The sequence below is a fragment of the Benincasa hispida genome, chromosome 10 (assembly GCF_009727055.1).
Source record: "Benincasa hispida cultivar B227 chromosome 10, ASM972705v1, whole genome shotgun sequence".
NCBI classification, from domain to species: domain Eukaryota; kingdom Viridiplantae; phylum Streptophyta; class Magnoliopsida; order Cucurbitales; family Cucurbitaceae; genus Benincasa; species Benincasa hispida.
Genome location: NC_052358.1, coordinates 41,489,640 through 41,506,381, shown reverse-complemented (window position 1 = coordinate 41,506,381; position 16,742 = coordinate 41,489,640).

The window sequence follows — 16,742 nt, the reverse complement described above, 5'->3', positions numbered from 1 at the left end:
GAAAGGACATCGCTAGTTTTTCAATCCTGTTGATGACGCAACTAAGGTTCCACCTTCCCTTGGTTTACACCTCTCAGTGATCGTTCTCATATCTCTATGGTGAACAGGGATGAACGTTGCGAACACAATGTTGTTTCCATCTTTGGAAATATTTCTTGCTTTAGTTAACACATTCTATCAACCTTCTTTCGAGAGGTGGATTAACATCTTCACTTCTGTTCTCACAGGTGAAGATGTCATTGAGCATGCGTTAGCTAAACTTAGTTGATTTCTTCAACAAGGATTAACTTACTCGCTTAATCTTTCCCCCTTACTCTAGAGGATTAGTTACACATGGTGAAAGAAATGGGCGATGAATGTATGGTGGTGAACAGAGAGATGAAGATGAATATGATGATGATATTAAAAGATAAAGCGTTTGTTACAGATAGATGAATGAAAGACCAGAAGTGAATAATTGTTTATGAACAAAGAGTGAGAACAAATGAGGACAGCATGTCAATGTCTTGACACGGATCCCGATCGGAGTTGATTTGCTTGCCAGCATGTATAAAGAGTGAGGTGGAAAACTTCCTTCTCAGGATAGTTTTGTAGGTAGAAATGATCTTTGCATAGAGCTTCTTCAGGATTGTGAATGAATTTCTGGCTCCCGAGACTTTCTTTCGGACTTATCTCATCTATCTCCCGGATTCTCTATGAATGTCTCTTTAGACCAGCCTTTTTTCTTTGTTGTTGATGTAGCTATTTATAGACTTTAGCACCTCCTTCGTCAGTTGTCCCGCTCTGAAAAGCTACTTTTTCTACCGAGGCTTGGTGGAAACATCCGCTCTACTTCACATTCAATTTGTCAAATCATCAACAAAAAAGCTGTACAATTGCAAAAATCCCCGCGAATGCATCGCTCTTTTTATCTACGAAATATCATTGAATGCGGTGTAAATGCGTTGCTCTTTTTTTCTCGATCGATTGGTGCATGCGGTGCGAATGCATTGCTCTTTTTGTTCTTGATTGATCGTCGCATGTTATGCGAATGCGTTGCTCTTTTTGTCCTCAAGCGATTGTTGCATGCAGTGATACCTGTTTCCTACAAAACAAAGACTTGGACATCACTTTTTGTCATCACAATGGGGTCAGTGGGTGTGCTTCCGACATTTTACAACTTTTGCATTTCTAAGTCAATTTCTATATGTTCGACGCAACTTTTCCCTTCTTTTTGCCACATATTCTAAATAAAATGGTACAAATAACTTGTATTTCTACAAGTTATCAACCCCTATAGTAGGATTTAATTCTCTGACCATTGACTTTGAATACGTTATTTTCATCCTCATTTGTCAACTCCACTGCGCCATGGGGAAAAATAGTCTTGATTCGGAATGGACTAGACCAACAAGACTTCAGCTTATATGGGAACAATCGCAAACACGCGTTAAATAAAAGTACCTGTTGTCCCATGGAGAATGCCTTCTTGCTTATGCATTTGTCATGCCATTTCTTTATTCGTTTCTTATAGTGTTTGGCATTTTCATAAGCGTTCATGCGTCATTCAACCAGCTCATTCAATTGAAGCTTCCAGGCTTCTCTCGCATTAGTCAAATCAAAATTCAGCTTTTTGATTGCCCACATTTCCTTATGTTCTAGCTCGAAAGGCAGATGGCAAGCTTTTTTGAATACCGGGCATATGGGGACATGCCGATTGGAGTCTTAAAGGCAATCCGGTATGCCCATAGCACTCAATCAAGCTTTAGCGACCAATCCTTCCTGGAGGTACTGACTACCTTTTCTAAGATGGTATTGATTTCTCTGTTGAAGATCTCTGCTTGCCCATTAGCTTGTGGGTGATAAGCAGTTAAGACTTTGTGGCTAAGATTGAATTTAATTAACAAGTTGGTGATGATGCGGTTGATGAAATGTGTGCCTTCATCGCTGATTAGTGCATGGGGCATTCCATATCTTGCGAAGATGTTTATCTTGAGATATTTTTCCACCACGGCTGCATCATTTCTAGCACATGCGATGGCCTCGATCCACTTTGAAATGTAATAAACCACAACTAGAATATAGTGATGGCCCTCTGAAGGCAGAAACGGGCCCATGATGTTGATTCCCCATACGTCAAAAAGCTCAATCTCTAAGATGGAAGTTAAAGGCATTTCGTCTTGTCTGGACATGTTTTCGGCACGCTGACATTTGTCGCATTGCACAACGTGAGCATGGACATCTTTAAACAGCGTTGGCAAAAAGTAGCCACTCTGTAGAACTTTTGCAGCATTCCGCTTCCCTCCAAAATTTCCTCCATAAGGAGACCAATACATTATTTTATGCGGTGAGCTAATGAAAGGAATAATGGTGATGGGAAATGTGTTATGCAAGAAGTTTTCTCAACAGGACTCAAGTATAAATCCTATTGAGTTTCCTGGTAAGCCCAGGTCGAACTCAGAGACTAAGGAAAACAATATGCGAAAATAATTTTTAGATTACTTTGGGTAACCAATAAATCAAAGAGTTGTTGGGTTGTTGTTTACAATATAAAATGTATGCGACGGAGTGAAGAAAAGAATTAATATTACGAAAGATTAAATGAATATTCGGGGGAACGGGTTGAGAAGGGGTTCAGCTAACACTTCCTAGGATTGCGTTCATGTTATGCGATCATGCTACACACATACAATAGCAGATCATCTTTCAACACAAATGCTACGACTTTTAGTTTTAGAATGCATACAATATATGCGATGATGTCTATACGACTTACACCTAAGCCTCTATTCTTGTCTATGCGATGATGATTGATTCACACAAACATACAAGGTGACCGCAAGATACCATAACCTATCTCTAGGGTGCATGCGATGCACATTGATAAACGAAGCTTATCTCTAAGTCTTTATCTCTTACTTATGCAAATCTAATCTTGCTCTCTCGAGTCTAGATTCTAACCTAGCTCTCTCAAGTCTTAGGTTCTTTCTTTAAACTCTCTCTCGAGTAGCTCTAAAGGGGAGATGGGCACAACATAAGACAAGATGATCGCATGCAATGAAAATCCTGGGTCATGTTAGATAAGTTCTTCTCAACCCATTCGATAGATTTACCTAATCATGCATGCTTTTAAGAGAGTGAACATATGTAGATAACCAAGTTCCATTTTATAGATATATAATTGAAATACAGAATAACAATGCGGAATAAAATAAAGAGTCTGGTAGCAACCCCTTAATTCCGAGGGCTTTTACACTGTTCTTCTCTACTCTACTCAAAAGATAATCTTGCTCTCACAAGAGTCGGCCTTCTCTCTGTTTTTCCATGCCTCCTGGGTTCTCTCTCGAGCTGACCAGGGCGATCTTTCGGTGTCTCTTCCCTTCTTTCGCTCTGCCTTTTAAGTATAAGCAAACTTTTAATTATAAGAAAACTATGAACAAGGCTACTTCTATCTATGGAGAAAATTATCAAACTGAACGAACTCCTTCACTGAAGGCGGCCTCTGGTATTTATAGAGCTTCAGGGTGAAAGGCTTCTTCTCTCTTCTAATTGCACGGATGAGATAACATTAATTCTCTGTCTAATGCGCCAAATATTTGTCACCGAAAAGTTGAGTGTACTTGGCACATTAGTTCGTTAACGGCTTGTCAACTTAATTCGGAATCGACCATCATTAGCTTTCTATCCCATCATCATTTATTACGCTTTTCACCGAGATGCACCCACCAAGATGTGCCGGCTCTATACGGAAACCTTCTTGAACAAATATTTGCGAGCGCAAATGATCGCATAACCTTGCATCAACGCAATCTCTTAATGCGCTCGGCCGTTGATTTCTTTGGATCACATTTCCCACCTTGCATCAACGAATATTCTGCACAAAAATACATAATTTAATTGTTTTAATGCAATGGACGCATGCGATCGTAATATTGTGAACTTAATGCTTTTGGACGCAATATTGTATATTTTTATCAATGCAATCCTACATTGTTTTATAACTTTGCGTTGTAATAACGTACATTTCTGCCCGTTCACACCCCAAAATTTAAACAATGTTTGTCCTCAAGTATAAGCTAAAGATTTCCTTTAGAAAGTTGACCACCTTCTCTTTTCTAGATTTTTCAAGGATGCCTTATTCAAATCCTATACACCAAAATTTCCTTAATTCTTATCCAGGTTTCTTCTTAAGACATTTCTAAAATTTAGGGACCGCAAGTTTAACCTTCAAAAAGACTTTACTAGATTCCAGGACATCGCATGATTTATTTCAAAAAAAAATTTCATTGGGGTGTTAAACAATTTTTTTATCCTTGCGTATTTTAGACATTATTTTTTCTTTAACCTTGCGCTGATCCAAGTGTCTCACCTTCGTTTTGGCTTGCCCCCACGTGTGTCATGCAGACATCCAACTACGGGCAAGACACTCTTTCTCAGACTAAACTCATGCCCATTTGGTAGCAGAGTTGTGATCATTTATTTATGCGTTGATCACTATTCCTACCTTTGTTTTGGCTTGCCCCCACGGGTGTTATGCAGACATCCAACTATGAGTAGAATCCGATCGCAACGTTATGCAATTTTTCTTTTGTTAGGCTAAAAATAGCAAGGACGAAAAATGAATACCGCACCCCCAAATTTAAAATGCGGCAATGTCCTCATTGCTTAAAAGATTTAAAGAAGTTATACGATGTTCTTAGGAAGTTTCGTAAAGGGTTAGTTTGAAAGAAAGCTCGCAGACCACTAACTTCTAGGAATATTCCATGAGGTGACTGTCCTAAAATTAAGTTGACTCTAGTGTATACGAAAAAAATAGAAGCATGCGTTTCATCATTGAAATCATAATTGGCAAAGAGGAATAATGAGGTGACTTACTAAATTAATCAATGTTAAATGATTGCGCCAACCAAAAAGGATGCGGTGATAAAATTTTCAAAAGTAAAATGCAATGTGATAGTGCAAATTTTGGAATAAAGTTAAGGAAAGATACAACCCCCAAATTTACACTGTCACCTGCATTAGTTGTGGACGCATCCTACTTTGCGGCAATCTGCTTTCTTTTGATTGCGGTGACAAAATAAAGTAGTTGCGTCTTCGTGTAGCGCCTCCACAATCGTTCACCTCGATAGTTGCAAGAAAAACATTGAGAGGGTCAAATAATAATAAAATAAAGTTAACAAAACTGCCATTTTTTTTATAACGATAAACGATAAACAAAATAACATAAAGGTAGTGAGAGTTCATGAATCATTAGTAAGAAAAGAATATCCCAAAAGACTTGTGCCTCATATGAATTTCTGTCGCATGCCAACGCAGGGGCCACTCGATTTTTTTCTTCATTCCAGATTTCTCAGGTCTATGGAGGCGATCTTGCGATGCTAGTCTTCTCTGCAATAAATTTTCACTTGTTTCCCATTAACTTTGAATATGTTGGTCCTGTCATCATTGGATAACTCGATCGCACCATACGGGAATACCTCTTTGACTATGAAGGGTTCGGACCAATATGACTTTAATTTCCTAGGAAAGAGTCGTAGCCGTTAATTAAATAGTAAGACCTTTTGCCCGACTTGGAGGTTCTTTCCGCATAATTGTTTTTCGTGCCAGTGCTTTGTGCGTTCTTTGTAAATCTTTGCATTCTCGTAACGTGAATTCTCCATTCCTCTAGCTCGACCAATTGGAGTTTTCTTGCTTCCCCTACTGCTTTTAAGTCAAAGTTTAGCTTTTTTTACCACCCACAGCGCTTTGTGCTTCAGCTCCAATGGTAAATGACATGCTTTACTAAATACCAACGCATACGGAGACATGCCTATAGGTGTCTTATAGGCGGTTCTGTATGCCCACAGCGCATCGTCCAGCTTTGTTGCCCATCTTTTCGCGAAGGTTTTACCACCTTCTCCATTATCAACTTGATCTCTCGGTTGGACACTTCAGCCTGACCATTTGTCTGTGGATGGTATGTGGTGGCCACTTTATAGAGGATGTTATATTTACGCAGCAATTCTTTGACAGTGTGATTGACAAAGTAGGTGCCTTCATCAATTATTACGACACATGGGGTTCCAAAATGAGTGAAAATGTTTTTCTTCAGGAATTTAGAGACTACCATCGCATCGCTTGCAGTGCATGCTACTGCTTCTACCCACTTGGAAACGTAGTCGACAGCTAACAAAATATATTTGTGACCATTCGATGGTGGAAATGGTCCCATGAAATCAATGCCCCAGACGTCGAACAACTTCAGTTCTAAAATGGTGTTCATGGGCATTGCATACTTCCATGAAATATTACCTGTGCATTGGCACCGGTCACACTTCATTGCATAGTCTCTGGCATCCTGGAATAGTGTTGGCTAATAATATCCACTTTGTAATACTTTCGCTGCTGAGCGCTGGGCTCCAAAGTGCCCGCCATTTGGTGAATCATGACATTGTGATAATGTGCGTTGATGAGCAACATCCGGTACACACAGGCGCAGAATCTGGTCTGACCCTATTATATAAACATTTGGCTCATCCCAATAATATGATCTGTATTCATGTCTGAGCCACCTCTTTGGTGGTCGGTATAACCTTCGAAAAATTGCTCGCAAACTAGATAATTTACCACATCTGCGTACCATGGCAATTCTTCAATTTAAAATACCTGCTAGGAACATTACGCTCACCTCTGACTGATTGCGGTCAACTTCTGGATTCTCTAAATTGGAAAAATGATCCACAACTTGATTCTCTGTCCCCTTGCGATCAATTATTTCCATATTAAATTCCTAGAGGAGAAGAACTCATCTAATCAACCTCGGCTTCGCATCCTTATTTGTCATCAAATATTTTATCGCCGAGTGGTCAGTATGGATGAGTACTTTTGTTCCTAGCAAATATGCTCTGAATTTCTCCAACGCAAATATTACCGCAAGCAATTCTTTTTCTATGGTGGTGTAGTTGGTTTGAGCAGGATTTAGGGTTTTACTCGCATATGCGATGGGATGTAGTATTGTTTTCCCCTTCTGCGCTAGCACTGCTCCCATCGCATACCCGCTCGAGTCGCACATTAATTCAACGAGAAGTGTCCAATCTAGTGCGATCAACACGGGCGTGGTCGTTAATGCATTCTTCAAAATCATGAATCCGTTGAAGCAATTGTCATCAAAGTCAAATTTTCTACCAGCCTCCATCAATGCACTCAACGGTCATGCAATCTTTGAGAAGTCTTCGAAAAAATGTCTATAAAATCCAGCGTGTCCTAAGAAGCTACTGACAGCCTTTACACTCGTTGGAGATGGGAGCTTTTCAATCGCTTCAATGTTTGCCTTGTCCACCTCCAACCTGTCCCTAGAGACCTCGTGCCCAAGCACAATGCCTTCCTTCACCATGAAATGATATTTCTCCCAATTAAGCACGAGGTTAGTCTCCTCACATATTTTCAATATCTTCTCCAAGTTGTTAAGACAAACTTCGCATGTTTGCCCATATACAGAAAAGTCATCCATGAATATTTCTACAAAGTCTTCGAGATATTCCAAAAAGATGGCCAACATACACCTTTGGAAAGTGCTCAGCGCATTGCAGAGGCCGAACGACATGCGGCGAAAAACAAATGTTCCAAACGGCCAGGTGAATGTAGTTTTTTCTTGATCTTCAGGAGTGATCATGATCTGATTACAACCAGCATACCCATACAAGAAGCAGTAGATGTCATTTCCAACTAGACGATCTAGCATTTGGTCAATAAAAGGAAAAGGGAAATGATCCTTCTTTGTTGCTGCATTTAGTTTATGGTAGTCCATGAAAATCCGTCATCCAGTGAAAGTTCTTTGCGGTATCAGCTCGTTATTTATGTTAGGGACTACCGTCATCCCTCCTTTCTTCGGCACGCACTACACTGAGTTGACCCACGTGCTTTCTACTATTGGATAGATAACGCCCACGTCTAACCACTTGATTATCTCCTTCTTTACAACCTCCTTCATTCCAAGGTTGAGTCTGTGCTGACGTTCGATCGATCCCTTGTGATTCTCTTCGAGACAAATTCTATGCATACAGTATATGAGGCTAATTCCTCGAATGTTTACAAGCGTCCCAAATTTCTTTTATATATTTTCTTAGAATGCTCAGCAGCACATTTTCTTAGTTTTCATTAAGTGCAGAGAAAATTATTATCGTAGATTTTCATTTTGCCCCAGAAACGCATACTTCAAGGGGTTAGGAAGGGTCTTCAGCTCTATTGTTGGTGGTTGTTCTAAGGACGGGTTTTTTGTTTTTATTTCTTCGTTCACTATCAGATTAACTTCTTGGGATGCGATCACCTCATCTTCGTTGTTTAATTTTTCTGTGATCGCATTGCATGCTACAATGGATGTGATCGCATCCTCATCTTCATTTTCATCTTCAGGCTTCTCTTCTTTATTCAAACTCTGTTCATCGTCAGATTCATTAAAGTCTTCTTCATCAAGATATTTCATGGCATGGATGATGTCAAACCTGATCTTCTGTCCATTCACGCTCAAAGTGATCTCTCCTTTATGCATATTAATCTGGGCACGAGTGGTTGATAAAAATGGTCGCCCCTAGGGTGATGGGCACATCTTTATCTGCTTCGTAGTCCAAGATGATGAAGTCTGCTGGCAATATAAATTTTTCAATTGTAACCAGCACGTCTTTCACCTTCCCTTCTAGATGCACCAGAGATATATCCGCTAATTGGAAAGTCACTGTCGTGGGTGCAAGTTGCCCTACATTTAGCTGCTTGAAAATTGACAGAGGCATCAGGTTAATGCTGGCTCCAAGATTGCATAGCATTTGCCTGAAGTACAATCCTCCAATGGAGCAAAGTATAGTGAAACTCCCAGGGTCGCGCATTTTCGGTGGGATTATAGATTTTAGGCTCCGCGTCAAAGGCACCATGGTGAACTTACCAGTGCCTCTCTTCTTTGTCACCATATCCTTTAGAAACTTCGCATATGCAGGCATCTCCTCAATTGCTTCAGTGAACGGAATATTAATATGCAATTGTTTTAACATATTCATGAAGCGTTGGTAATGCATCTCATAATTTTTCTTCTTTCTTAGTCTCTATGGAAGGGTGGCAGTTGTATTCTTATGGTCCCCTATTCTTTTAGCTCTAAGGTGGACTCAATCTTAGGTTCTATCGCTTCTTTTTCTTCTGTTTCTTTTCGAGTCACCGCAATCTCTGGTTCTAGTGCAATTGGAGTAGTCTGGCTAGGCTTCTTCTTCTCCTCTGCCACAGTCTTTCCATTCCATAACGTCATGATTTGAAACTTCTCTTTACCCGTACCTCCGGGTTGCATGAGACTTCCATTGAACTCGACAGGGCCCCTTGCGGTCTGTTCTTGACTTCACTCGCAATCTAGCCTATATGAATTTCAAAGTTGCAGATAGACGTCGTTTGGTTTTGAAGCACAGTTTCGTTCTTTTTAATATATTGCTTCAACAAACTTTCCAAAGAGGAAGATTGCGGCGCCTGCGAACTGCTGGCTTGATTCGTCTGACCGTTGTTTCGCAGGAAAAATCAGAGTGGCCCTTCTTTTTATGCCACTGAATGAAAATTTTGCTGCTAATTTTTCCACGCAAATTTTGGGTGGTTTCTCCACCCAGAGTTGTACGTGTTGGAAAATGGATTGTTCTTCACAAAATAAATTGACTGTGGGTTTTGCGGGCCTCCATTGCATATCCTTCACCACAAGTAGCACACCTTGCGGTAGTCTGGTTGATTGCGTTCACTTGCCCACTATGCGTTGACGGGCTGTTTATTGCAATTCCCTGTATCAAGTTCATCGTCGCAGTCATTTGACTCTGAAGGGATGCGATTGCACCATTGTTCATGTCACAAACCTGTATTCTCAATCTTTGATCACTTTCTCTCCAGTTCTCGTGATTTTTAGAAATTTGATCAAGGATGTTCTTGGCCTCATCATAAGTTTATCAAGGATGTTCTTGGCCTCATCATAAGTTTATATAGAAATCTCCATCTATAAGCAATCTGGTAATCTGTTGTGCGAGAGGTCTCTTACCAACCTCTTAAACCTTGCCCAAGCATCGCTGAGCTTCGTCATTATCCTGTTCAAAATTTGTTATCAATTTTCTTCTTCTAGCATTCTCGGTTGGATGGAAGTATTTCTTCATAAACTTCTCTACTACTTGCTCCCATGAGGTATTCTCCCCCGATTTGAGAGAGTACGCCCACGCCTCCTACCAACCTCTTAAACCTTGCCCAAGCATCGCGGAACAAAGTTAGTTGAACTTCCTCAGTGGAGATATTCGGGAACACAAAAGTGTTGTAGATCTCTATGAAGCTCCGGATGTGGGCGTGCTGGTCCTTGCCACGCCTCCTACCAAACGTTTTAGCAGTCTGGATCATCTGCAGCATCACTAGTTTCATTTCGAATCTCGATCCATCAAGAGCGAGCCTCATGAGTCCTGGGGAGAAATCGTAGAGGTTGGGTGACGCATAGTCTCAAATGGGACTATTGCGGTTGTTCACCAGTAGGATGGGATTCACCATGACATTATTTTCATTTGGTGCTCCATTTCCAAGTTGTTCCGCCATATTATCTTTCTCGTGTTGTTGTTATTAGCGGCTATCTCTCAATCTTCATTGGAACGTTCTTTCAATCTCTGGGTCGTAATTCGCCAGAGATTGAAAGCTGTAAAGAAAATCAGAAAACTACCGTTTGCACACTGAAATGCCGAAGTCCCCGATGACGGTGCCAAAAACTTGATGCGTTATTTTACGCGGTGATGGAAAATTCATTGTGCAACAAGTTTTCTCAGCAGGACCCAAGTATAAATCCTACTGAGTTTCTTGGTAAGCCTAGGGTCGAACTCAGGGACTAAGGAAAACAATATGCGACAATAATTTTTAGATTAATTTCCGATAACCAATAAATCAAAGAGTGTTGGGTTGTTGTATACAGTATAAATGTATGCGGCGGAGTGAAGAAAAGAGTTAATATTACAAAAGATGCGGTGAATATATAGGGGAACATGTTGAGAAGGGGTTCAACTAACACTTCCTAGGATTGCATTCATGTTATGCGATCATGCTACACACATACAATAGCAAAACATCTTTCAACGCAAATGCTACGGCTTCTAGTTTTAGAGCGCATGAGATATAAACGATGATGTCTATAGGACTTACACCTCAGTCTCTATTCTTTTCTATGTGATGACGATTGACACACACACATACAAGGTGACAACATGATACCATAACATATCTCTAGGGTGCATGCGATGCATATTGACAAACAGATCGACTGATTTTTTTTTTAAGTCCCTAATTTCCTGTGCTCTTGGGGGTAGAGATTGTTTTGGTGAGGGTGTTTGTGATTATTCGAATTTTGGGATCTTTGAAGAGTCATGTGTAGATTACGTTTGCGTAGTAGTCCTTGCGTCCAAACTGGTGGTTCTACTGCTCATAGTTGGGTGATCATTATTTGTGGTTGCTTCTTCTGATTGTCTTACGTCTTTTGGTACTATTGACATAGAGACCGACTTTTTACTGCTTCTCAATGTCACCGCTTGACATTGTTCTTTTCCACTAGATTTGGGTGATTCTAAGTTGTTGAGTAGTGTACCAAGTGGTCTATTTTTCAATTAGGTTGCAAATTGCCCAACCTGTACCTCCAAGTTCCTAATGGAATATGCTTGCGATTGAATGAGCGTGACGATTGAATGAACGTGTCATTCTTCTGGATGTATTCTTTGAGCAGTGATTCTAAAGACGATGAATTGGTTGAAGTGTTGGATGAAGAGGGTTGGTTGTGAGGTTGTCCATTTTGATAATGATTCTGGCCTTGACCTTAATGATGAAACCCTAGAGGATTTCCTCTATTTCCTGAATAATTGGTCCGCAGATTCCTCTGGCTTCCTTGGTCAATGTTCCCTCACCAACTGAAGTTGGAATGATTCTTCCAACCTAACTTATAAGTGTTGCTGAAACGGTTATTGTGGATCGAATATACTGATTGTTGATTTGATGGCTAGGCTTCCACTGAATGAGCCTCTCCACATGTATACAACTTACTACTGCCACTTGTGTCGGTGCATTGGCTTGTACTGCATTATGAGAGAGTGCTCCTTGATTTATGGTCATGGTTTTTAGAAGCGAGGTGACTGCGACCATCTGGGCGGCCAGTGTTGTCATTGTGTCCGCTGGTACAATGGTGCTATCTGTTTTCCTTCGTTTCGTGCTCCTGCCACCATATCTCATCAACCCAATCATCCGTATTTCGGGATATGAGATCTAGGATGACTTTGGCTTCGGTATATGTCTTATCCATAAAACCTCCGGCTGTAGAGGTGTCTGGACCGCTTGCGTCGCTCTGTTCAGGCTATTATAGAACGTTTTCGTAAGAATGTAATCTGGGATTCCTATATGCGGACAGTTCTTCATCAAATGTCGAAAGCGCACCCATACTACGCTTAGAGTTTCATTGTTTACCAGCTCAAAATTTAGTGCTCATTTCGTCTTCTTGCATTAATGGCAGGAGGGAAGAACTTCTTCATAAATCTTTCTACCAACTGATCCTGGGAGTTAATTTCATTTGGCTCCAAAGAGTGGGCTCATTTCTTGGCCTCATCTTAGACTGTGTAAGGAAATAGATGGACTCTGATGCCATCGAGTGTCACGCCAGGAATGGAAAACGTATTGCACATCTCGACAAAACTGGTGAGATGTGCATGCAAGTCTTCTCCTTGTAAGCCCGCATTTTGTATCATTTGAAGCATAACAAGTTTAATCTTGAACCTGGTATTGATATTAAATAAACTTAGCTGACATCTTCAAAATGGATTGAATCACTCGCTCAATCCTTCCCCCACACCCTAGAAGTTTAGTGACTCAGGGCGAAAGAAATGAAGGATGGATGTATAATGGTGAACAGAGAGATGAAGATGAACATGGTAGTGATATTAATTGGTAAAGTGTTTGTTACAGAGATATGAATGATAGACAACAAATGTACAAAAAACAATGAACAAAAAGTAAGAACAGTCGAGAGTTGCGTGTAAATGTCCTGACACGGATCCCGATTGGAGCTGCTTCCTTGCCGACACGTTGGATGAGTGGAGTACTGAGGTGGAGAACTTCCTTCTCAGGAGAGTTCTTGGGAGAAGAGTGTTCCTTGCACATAACTTCTTTTTTGTTATTCTCTCTCCTCTCACGTGTCCCTTCAGGTTGTGCTGAATTTTGCTATTTTATAGATTTTAGCGACTCTTGCCTCAGCATTCCCACTCTGATAAGTTAATTTTTCTTGTCACGGCTGGTGGGAATGCCCGCTCTACTCCACTTTCCATTTTTCAGGTCGTACATCAGAAAAAGCTGTACGATTTTAGAAATCCCTGAGAATGCATTAATGTTATTGTCCATGAGCAATTGCCGCATGCGGTGATACTTGCTACCTACAAAAAAAAAGGTTTGGACATCCTTTTTGCCCTTGCAATGTAGTCAGCATATTCAATCAACCTTCGTTCAAGAGGTGGATTAACATCTTCACTTCTGCTCTCGCAGATGAAGATGCCATTGAACATACATTATATAAACTTAGTTGACATCTTCAACATGGATTGACTCACTCGTTCAATACTTCCCCCACACCCTAGAAGTTTAGTGACTCCAGGTGAAAGAAATGAAGGATGGATGCATAATGGTGAACAGAGAGATGATGATGAACATGGTAGTGATATTAATTGGTAAAGCATTTGTTACAGAGATATGAATGATAGACAGAAAATGTACAACAAACGATGAAAATAAAGTAAGAACAGTCGAGAGCTGCGTGTCAATGTTCTGGCACGGATCACAATCGTAGCTGCTTGCTTGCCAGCGTGAGTGGGTGGAGGAATGAGGTGGAGAACTTCCTTCTCAAAAGAGTTCGTGGGAGAAGAGTGTTCCTTGCACAAAACTTCTTTTTGTTATTCTCCTTGTCTCTCATCTCCCTTTAGCTTGTGCTGAGTGTTGCTATTTATAGATTTTAGCTCCTCTTGCCTCAGTCCCACTCTGAAAAGTTAGTTTTTCTTGTTGCGACTGGTGGGAATGTCCGCTCTGCTCTGTGTTCCATTTTTTAGGTCGCACATAAAAAAAAATGTACAGTTTCAGAAATCCTCGAGAATGCGTTGATCTTATTGTCCATGAGCAATTGTTGCATGTGGTGATACCTGCTACCTGCAAAATAAAGGTTTGAACATCCTTTTTGCCATCACAATGTGGTCAGCGGGTGTGTTTTTGATACTTTTACAAGCTTCATGTTTCTAAGCCAATTTTAATACATTCAACATTTCCTTCCTATTGCTGTATAGTCTAAGACAATATAAATAACTTGTATTTCTACAAGTTATCAATAGACCCATTCAACTCTGCCACATTGAAGTGGACCATCATGTTAAGCACATGTTCAAGAACTGAGATGCCTTCTTCCATTTTGGATTTGAATATATACTTAAAAGCCTCGTGCTTGAGCTATTCAGATTGTTGTCCAAATATCCCCCGCAGGGACTCCATGATCTCATGCGCTGAGACCATGGGCTCATGCTTCTTGGCCAAGATGTCATTAAGACTTGCCAAGATATAGGCTCAGGCCTTCTCATTTGCCCATATCCATCGCTCGTATGCCTCCCGAACATTTTGAGCGGCACTCGGAGCTGGAATAAGAGGACAAGCCTCTATAAGAGCAAACATGAGATCCTCGATGATTAAAATAGTCGTGATCAAGTGTTTCCATGTTGAAAAATTATCACCAGTTAGTTTCTCGGTGCTTAGCAAAGTTAAAGTGGCTGTAGCCATTTTAAAATCTATTGTTGAACAACGAACAAACCTTTGTAAGATTTTGCTAAACCACATTTTAACCAATTAATTTTACAAAACAGTTTCTAAATGCCCTAAGTGTTAGACTTCTATTTTACAATGATGCCCTAGCGAGGCAAGACAAATGTCACTGGTGGGGTGATCAAATGCCCCTTCACTGGGATGAGACCTTCTCAACCATTAGGCAGAACCAACTCTTGGAACTGAACCTAATTTTATTTGGTCCAAAACTGTTAACCTTCAATAATTTCGCGTAAGTATTACCCTCGCTTTCGATGCTAGAGTCCCGCCCTAATAAGCCCACCGTAGGGAAGGAGTAGATTAGAACAAGAGACTAAGTAACCTTATCCTCTTACAGGAGATCAAATAAAGAAACACGCAAAACTGCCTTCCGATAGGGGGCACTCCCAGGGTGCCTTGAGGCAATGCACAGAAACTTTATTCAATCCAACGAGGGAGATCATGGGATATGATATCGCACTTCCGGTTCCCACTTACTATGAACACTCTCTCCATCCACCTTGATATTGACCTACCCAAACACCATCCTTTAGTGAGACACTCCCAAGGTGCCACGAGGCCGAGGGTAGATCTCACGGTGTGGACTATATAGGAGAAACGTGAAAGGTTTAAATGAAGCATCATATGCCCCAAGTATCTCCCACTAAATGTTCTACCTAAGGATTCATTAACTTAGACAATCCAGCTACTGATTTTAGTCTAAGTCATCTTTTTAAGTTAGCTCAAAAACAACTTTTGTCTATGAAATATGAACAAGTTTAAGTAGTCATATTTAAACACTTTAATGGACTGTCCGTAACTTTCATGCATGAATTAAATCTATCTAATTCACCTTTCCAGGTAGGTTCCCAGGTAGGGGTGTTACGTTTCCATCAACTTAAATACCTAAGCCTAGCCAGAACCCGCCTTAGACAAAAGCTCCCTTATAGATAGATTTGCTACACTCTAATCTTTTATTATTCAATTTAATCCTATTAAACTTATTAAAAGATTAAAGTTGAAGGTTGCTAATCATATTAGAACCGTGATCTTAAGTCTATGTCATCCAAGTTTTAAACATTTTAAAACCATGAATTAAACCTAAGTGAGCATGCATGTCTTTCTTATTGCTTTTAGTTTTAATTTCTGTTTAACCTTTAAAAACAAACAACTAAAAACACATGCACATAACTAGGTTTTTTATAACGCTTATAAAATAACCTATGTGTCATGCTTCATGCATTGTTCGGTCATTACTATACATAATTTTTATATACATGTAACAACCTAGCAAACATGCTTTCCACACACTCTTATGCTATAACAATTATAATATAAAGATGATGCATGTCAATTATAATATATGATACATGAGCATGCTCTTACGTAATTAAATCATGCTTCTCTAAATTATAACATTTATAATAAAGAAATGATGCATGACCAATGCATACCCTAAGGTGGGATTTACTATATATGCATACCATATGACATATAAATAACCATACATCTCATGTAATAAACCAAAGATTAATGGACCGGGATGAACCTTTACAAAACTGAAATGAAATAAGTCTATCTATTACATTTTTCACCGAGCAAACCATTTCACAAGGAAACCGGGTCTTGAACTACCGAGTGAAGCTCCATCGTTTATTAAATGCCGCAGGTAAACGATCCATAGCACACACTAGACGATAGCATGAAAATGCTAAACGATCGCTTAGATGACAACGAGGCTGCGAAGCCTGATCGTCTGGACGATCGCTTAACACGTGAAGAAGTAAACAATTTACCCCCCTTTACTCCGTGATCGTTTAGTCAGGTACTAAGCGATGAAGCTTGCTGAGCTAAACGATCGTCTAGTGCGTGCACACGTTAAATGACACCCGAGCATCTGATACTCAGCGATCACCTACCCCATCGTCTACACGACC